Source organism: Camponotus floridanus, unplaced genomic scaffold (assembly GCF_003227725.1).
Source record: "Camponotus floridanus strain SB8 unplaced genomic scaffold, Cflo_v7.5 scaffold69, whole genome shotgun sequence".
In the NCBI taxonomy this organism is placed as follows: domain Eukaryota; kingdom Metazoa; phylum Arthropoda; class Insecta; order Hymenoptera; family Formicidae; genus Camponotus; species Camponotus floridanus.
Window position 1 is genome coordinate 854,420 of NW_020229837.1, and position 7,219 is coordinate 861,638.

Sequence of the window (7,219 nt, forward strand, 5' to 3'; positions counted from 1 at the left end):
CATATTTCTTGTATTGGAATACATATTAGAATAAGCGTTAAGAGCCTCAGAATGCATACCATTATCGCGTATATTTGTAGTTCAAGCGCTTGAAACAAGTAATTGACGCGAAATGATTATTGTGAATTTAATGTGACGACAGTTTCGTGTTATAATTGCATCGTTGTAATTCATTTCGGCGCGATTAATATCTCCTAAAATATCGACAATAATGATGTCTCAATTGTATACGGATAAAATATTTTTCAAGTAATTTTTTGATTTTTTGATTAAAATTTTTAATTTTGCATTGTCTCAAATCAAGAGCGATGTGAAAAAACTGGGTTATTTTGATATTAAAAAATAAAAAAATATATGTATATACATTTATAAATATAAAACACGTCATATATTTGATGTAACATTTATGTATATATATAAATATTTATGCATATTTTAAAATGTATTTTTTAATATCAAAACAATTCAGTTTCTTCATATCGTATTGTCAATTTAAAGCAGTTACTGCGAAATTAAAGAGATTTTAATAAAATAAAAAGGAATCCTAAACAAATTATCTGAAGGATGTTTATTTAGGGTACATTTAAGATATCATTATTATCGATATTTTATAAAATATTAGTCGCATCACATCGAAATGAATATCATTAATGAACAAAACACGAAACTGTTGTCAAAAATGAATATTATATTATATTAATTTTGTGTGAAAATATATTTATTTAAAATTAAATTTAAAAAATTTGATGTTACCATTAATTTTTTGCTATTTCTTTTTAAATTCAGTTCTAAATATAAAATTTAATTAAAAATTTAATTTAATTTAAAATTTCAGTTCTAAAAATTTTAGTTTATAAAAATTTGTAAAAAGATTTATTTATTTGTATTTGTGTGGTACAATTGACATTTCAGGTCTTTTTTTCTGTAAAAAATATTTAAATAATTCTTGTTATACATATATAATTTGTAAAATATAATATATTCATATTATGTAAGATCTCACATGTGACTCAACAGCGATTACTGATTATTGAACTTATAATTTATTATATTATTCAATTAATTCTCATACATTGTTTGTTAATTACTAATGATAATAGTTTGCTAAAATTGCATTCACGAAATTAATATAACAAAATGGTTGAAACGTCTACATAATATTATGCTTTATAGTATATTAATGAATTTATATACATGAATTTTATACATAAATATATACAATGTATATATATATATATATATATATATATATATTCTTATTTTTATATTTATTTTTAATACAATTTCGACAAATTAATTAAATGTGCAATTCTTTGAATTTCATTAGTGGAACTGCATTGTTTTGCCTATTAAATTCTGTGAGGGCTCTATGATAAAATTTTCTAAATTAATATATCTTATAAACACGCGGTCGATACGCGTACTCGCACATGTTTAATGCATGTCATTTTTAACAACACGTTGAATATATTTTTACATACATTATTTTACATAATTTATTTAAACATACATGGTGGTAAATTGTTGCAAGTAGAAAAATGATTATAACAAGGTTTTAATAAAGGCTTTAATAAAAAATAGGGGAAAAATAAATTATATGGCGACGCAACGCGCGCAAATTGGATGAATTCGATACATGTTTTGCCATTGTACAAAAATCTTAGGAAACGGTGCACAAAAGCGACGCCGCGAATATGAATATAATCCTTGTCTGCCAGCCAGCCAGGATTCATACTGACGCGCTCATGCATAAGCTATTTTACTGGTTTACGGAAACGTTGGGAGAGCACCGCGCGACTCGCTCGAAAGCAAATTTATACATTATTCGCCGGCGATTATATAGGATGGCGGATCTCACGGAAGCCGCTCCCAGCGTAGGGAGTTTCAATTATTCGCATCCCTCTGCGATACAACTCGCCGATACAGGAAATTTGCGATCTTCCGCGGTTAATCATATAGGCATCTCCAACCACCCCCGAAAAAAACTATCTTGGCACAATAAACAATTTGGTCTTAAGGTCATTTTGATCAAGACAAACATTTAAGACAAAGGAATTAGCTAACTTTTGAACAAATACAGTTTTATCGGAATATGATGTATCTTGTGATAAACTTATACATAATTTCGAAACACTGTAAATGTATATTTTAATTTTTCATTACTTTAAATGTATGTATCAATAAGTAAACGCTTGGCGATCTGATATTCAATTCAATTCCTGTTTTTAATTTAGTCAGTGAAAATATTTTTTCAATAAAATTTTAATTGAAACTGTATTTTTTTTTCATATAGTATCTCAGTTCCGGATGCGCAGCACCAGCCGTTGACGATTTCTACACATATGGAATTATGAATGTCGTCATGTAGCATTCTTCGCGGAACGACCTGTTGATGAAATATGGGGTGGTTCTTCCTTGCCAGTATTTTGCTGCTCTCCTTATGCGGTAAGTATTAAAAATATAATTTAAACTCTTACATAGAAACATGTAATATTAGAGTATTACATTGCGCTGCGTTTATTTATGTAAACAAATCTGCGAACAACTCAATCAAATTTTAAATACATTATATTATAAAAAATAAATACACTGTACCTCTCATAATTTGTGAAAAATATTTTATTTGAAATTCTGTTTTAATATTTAAATTCCGACATTGCATAATTTATATTCAGAATCAATTAAATAATATCGATTATTTAATTATTGATTATTTTTAGAAATAAACACAAGATTTAAATAAAGGGCTACCTCAAAAATTTGAATTGTTGAATATTAGAGAATATTATCTGTGCAAAAATACATGGAATATTATGAATCATAAATTATTATATATTCTATAATGTTGATTTTCGTACGATTAATATGAAATTTCGCGCTTAATAAACAGTTCAATGAACCGTGATTCATAACGCGTGCTTATTTTTGGAATCGTAAAATATTAAAGTTTCAGTTTATTCCTTTTTTTAAAATTATGCAATCAAAAATTCAAGCGGCACCAAAGATAAAACAAAGGTGCTTCTATAAAAATAGCAATTCTTCTGTACAATTCGTTAAAACAAAATTGATCACTGCGCGGATTCAATAACTCATCCTACCTCGATAAGGCTGAAGCGGTTTGATTCTGAATTATACTTTATTTAAAATTATCGATTTTCTATTCGTGGCTAAACTTGTGTCGTCGGAAATCTACATTTTAATCTGCATATGCAGATTACTCATTATTTTATCGGATAAAGAATAATAAAAAAAATTCATCATAAAAAATATTTACATTTTTCAAGTCGTTAATACAACTTTGCATTAAGGATGCTGCGAACCTGTCAATCACATATTTCGCAAACCTGATGGTAAAAATTGACTTTTTACCCCCATTACACACATATATATATACGTTGTAAAGGATTCATTCGGCACTCTTGGCACAAGCAATGCATGGAACAAAAATAGCACTTGACAATCATGTTGATTCACGTTTCAATAATTTGCATTGTGACAAATATTAAATCCAATTTAGAGAGGAAAGCGCTTGAAAAAGGAATTGGACCGATTAGCGTCAAAAATTAATAAATCTATTACATTTCGAGATTCACGAATTTAATATTACGCGTAACATTTTTAGCCTTTTAAAATATAAAATTATTAATTAATTTGTAAGTTAAAGTAAAGATTTGTTCTGTAGAATTAAAATTTTTATTTTTATGAATTTTTGTATAGTCGTAAAATTTTTATGATACAGTTGCTATAAAAGAAAATTAATTTGATATAAGAAAATATATATTTACGATTATGTAATTAAATTATATTCTACAAAATAAATCTTTCCTTCAATTTACAAATTAATTAATAATTATTAATTTTAATATTATTAATTTTAATTTAATTTTAAATTATTAATTTTATATTCTAACATGCTACGAAAATACATGCTTCTAACACGCTACATGCAATGTTAAATTCATGAATCTCAAAATGTATTAGATTTATTAACTTTTAATGTATATACATAGCTGATCCGTCCAGTTACTTCTTAAATTATTGAATGTATAAGTATATATAAATATTAAATCTCTTAAAAAAAATAGGTCAAGTCAATTCTGAATAATAGTGAATACCTTTTAATAACTATCAAATGATAGTTATAAAAGTTATAATTGTCACCCATTCAACCAAGTTCGATTTAGTAAGTGTTAGAAAGAGAGAGAGTGCAAATTGAAAATTTTCCTTCTCTTCTCTTTATTACTTTCTCTTTATTGATGATGTCTAATATCAATTCATATCAAGTGAAGCGGAAAATATGATTATAAAGTAAATTTGATAATGTACATGTATTGTTCGCATTCAAATTTTCTGAAAAGTGAATCAAGCGAGTTTCGTGCGATTATACATACATAATGTTACACATATATATATGCACAATACTTATGTATCTATTATATTTGCACATTGTTTGACGAATTCCAAGTTGAAAAGATGCGGTCTATTAAATTCGCTTTGCAACAGGTATTGAAACCGGTGAACCTTGAATTTTGATATTCGAGAGAATATAGGAATGAGTAAAATTTGTGGTCATACGAGATTTTTATTCCAAAACCAATTTATTCCCGACTTTATCATGTTCTACTATTTTCAAAAATTTATATTAATGTAAAAAAAAGAAAAACATATTTTTTGCCACAATTTTAGATACGATTTTAATATTTATTCATAAGTTTTTATACTTCATAAATATTTATTCATAAGTTTAATAAATTAGATAATGTATGCAAGCATGAAAAGAGCAAAGAAATTCTTATATTGCATCAACATAGATTATTATGAAAAACATAATTTTGTTTTTTTTCTCTATTGCAAACATAAAAGAAAAATAAAAAGATGTAAAAAAAATAGACAGACAAAAAACTAATTTATAACGAACAAACAAATGATTACATTAACTTTTAATAAATTTATTCACATTATAAAATGCGTAAAATATTATTTAGAGATAATTATTATAATTATCTGTGAATGATATTACACAATTATAATGTATATATAAATATAATTATTATTCATTAAATAGATTATGCTAGCCGCGCAATTAAAGCTGGATAATTAATTATAATAATTACGACATAAATCATTAAATTACGGCTTACAACCATAAAAAATTCTCATTTATATATATATATATCTTTATTATCCATTGTTATAATCGTCATCATTCATCTACTGACATTGAGTGGATCCCTAAATTCATCATTCACTCCTGTAAATTGCCCATCAATGCATTTACATCAATGTCACCCCTTGACCCAATAACGGATTGAAATCCTATCAACCTCTAACAAAGCGTATACATTAGTTTTAAGAAATATATTAAATAGAAAAAAATATATATATCACATTTTGATATTTTTATCTTTTTGATTTGTTATTGTTTCCTTGTATGATTCTCGTGATTGCCAAAATTATAAATGGAAATTAATCCAAAAAATTTATTTCTCTTGCAAGTTTATGAAACGCAATTTCTGTTGGTCTCATGTATTCTTTTATTTTAAAAATCCTTCGATATATGTATATGTATTTCTTATGAACAAATTTTTTTATCTCTTGTGTTTTACTCTCAAAGTAAAATTTTTATATATGTATATTAAGATTTAAAGATATCAATAAATACAGAACGAAGGATATGAGCAAAGTACACAGCTTAAATAATAAATTTAATTTATAATAAACCATTGATTTTTAATTTTCAAGTTATTCAATTTACATATATATGCAATTTTTTCGTAAAATTAATCCCTTTTACAAGAAAGTTTAGCTTTTTCAAGAGACACTAAATTCTTAAAAGCCGGCTTTATAGAGATTATAAATTCTCTGCAAATTCAAAAAGATTTTTTAAAAATTTGAAGCTTTGTAAAAGGGCTAAAAATTGTAGAAAAAAGATTACGATATAAGCATCTAAATTAAATAAATTAAAAATTAAATCAATAATTTATTATAATAAATTATATTTTCTACTCACATTTCACGCTCTCCATTTCCGAATACAATTTTACCTCAAACAATTGAGAATGCAGGAAAATTCAAGCATAAGAATAACGCTGTATCGCAATCGTTCTCTTAAGATAACCAAATATAACTTTTCGAAAACGTTAAACTCGCGAATCGCGAGGGAGAATAATGTGTATAATCCATAATCGTGAATTTTCTCCTTCTCCCTTGATCGATCGAATGCGAATTTATAGTTTAACGGCGCACGCTCTACCTGTATATTTCATGCTGCTTCCTGGGAATCGGCCTGGCACGAAAAAGCGGCGGGAGCGCCAATGCCACAGGGTGGTGCTGGAGGTACAGGGACCCACGGTCAACCGCAGGTCGGTTCGTCGCCGAGCACCCCGAGCCCCGGTGGTGCTTCTATCGGTGGTGCTACAGGAAGCGGCGGCGGCGGCGGCGGTGGCGGCGGGGGTGGTGGCGGCGGGGGTGGTGGCGGCGCTACCGGCTTCTCTACCGGCGCTGCCGGGGCTGCTTCCTTCGGTCTCGGCGTCACCGGTGGGTCTCTCGGCGGAACCTCAACCGGAGGTGGGGCTGGCGGTGGTGCTGCCGCGTCCGGAACCGGCTGGTCCAAGGGGCCCGCTCGTCGGGGTCGTGGCTGGCGCGATTGGCGTCGCGGCGATCCTACTCTCATGAAGGGCCTGTGGAAAGGGTCGAAGGGTCCTCTAGGTAAATGCACTTACGCTAATCTCGCTCGAGGTTGCTTGTGATTTGTGTTGTTTTAAATATTCGGGAATGGCTGTTGTTGTACATTTGACTTCAAGTATTCTAGTTGTTATATAAATGTCATGTAATTGATGAGTAGATTGTTCTTTTTTTTATTCATTTATTTTTTTTATATTACTGCTAGATTCCTCGGCAAATACAGACCTTACATTTTAGAACCACAGAAAGTTATCAATTATTTTTTCAATATATTTACAATATATCTTTCAATATTTCCATGCATCTTGTATGTTTTATTTTATTGTTGCATAAAAGCGTTTTTTTTTTAATTGTCCTATTTTTGTTTGCTATAGTTAAAATTTTGCATGAATGTATCTTAAATCTGATTTTAGGCGATTTTGTGCTTATTTAATCTCATGTTTTTATTCAAAAGATTAAGTATTATACTTACAATTAGAGTAAATATATTTATGGGGATATTTAAGAAAGATTGATTTCGAATAATTTATGCTTG

The 7,219-nt window shown here is 28.6% G+C and overlaps 1 pseudogene; it reads left to right on the plus strand.

The window, feature by feature from the left end:
* The first annotated feature begins 2,340 nt into the window (after nucleotides 1-2,340).
* Nucleotides 2,341-6,708, plus strand: LOC105257459 (annotated as a pseudogene).
* Nucleotides 6,709-7,219: the final 511 nt, after the last annotated feature.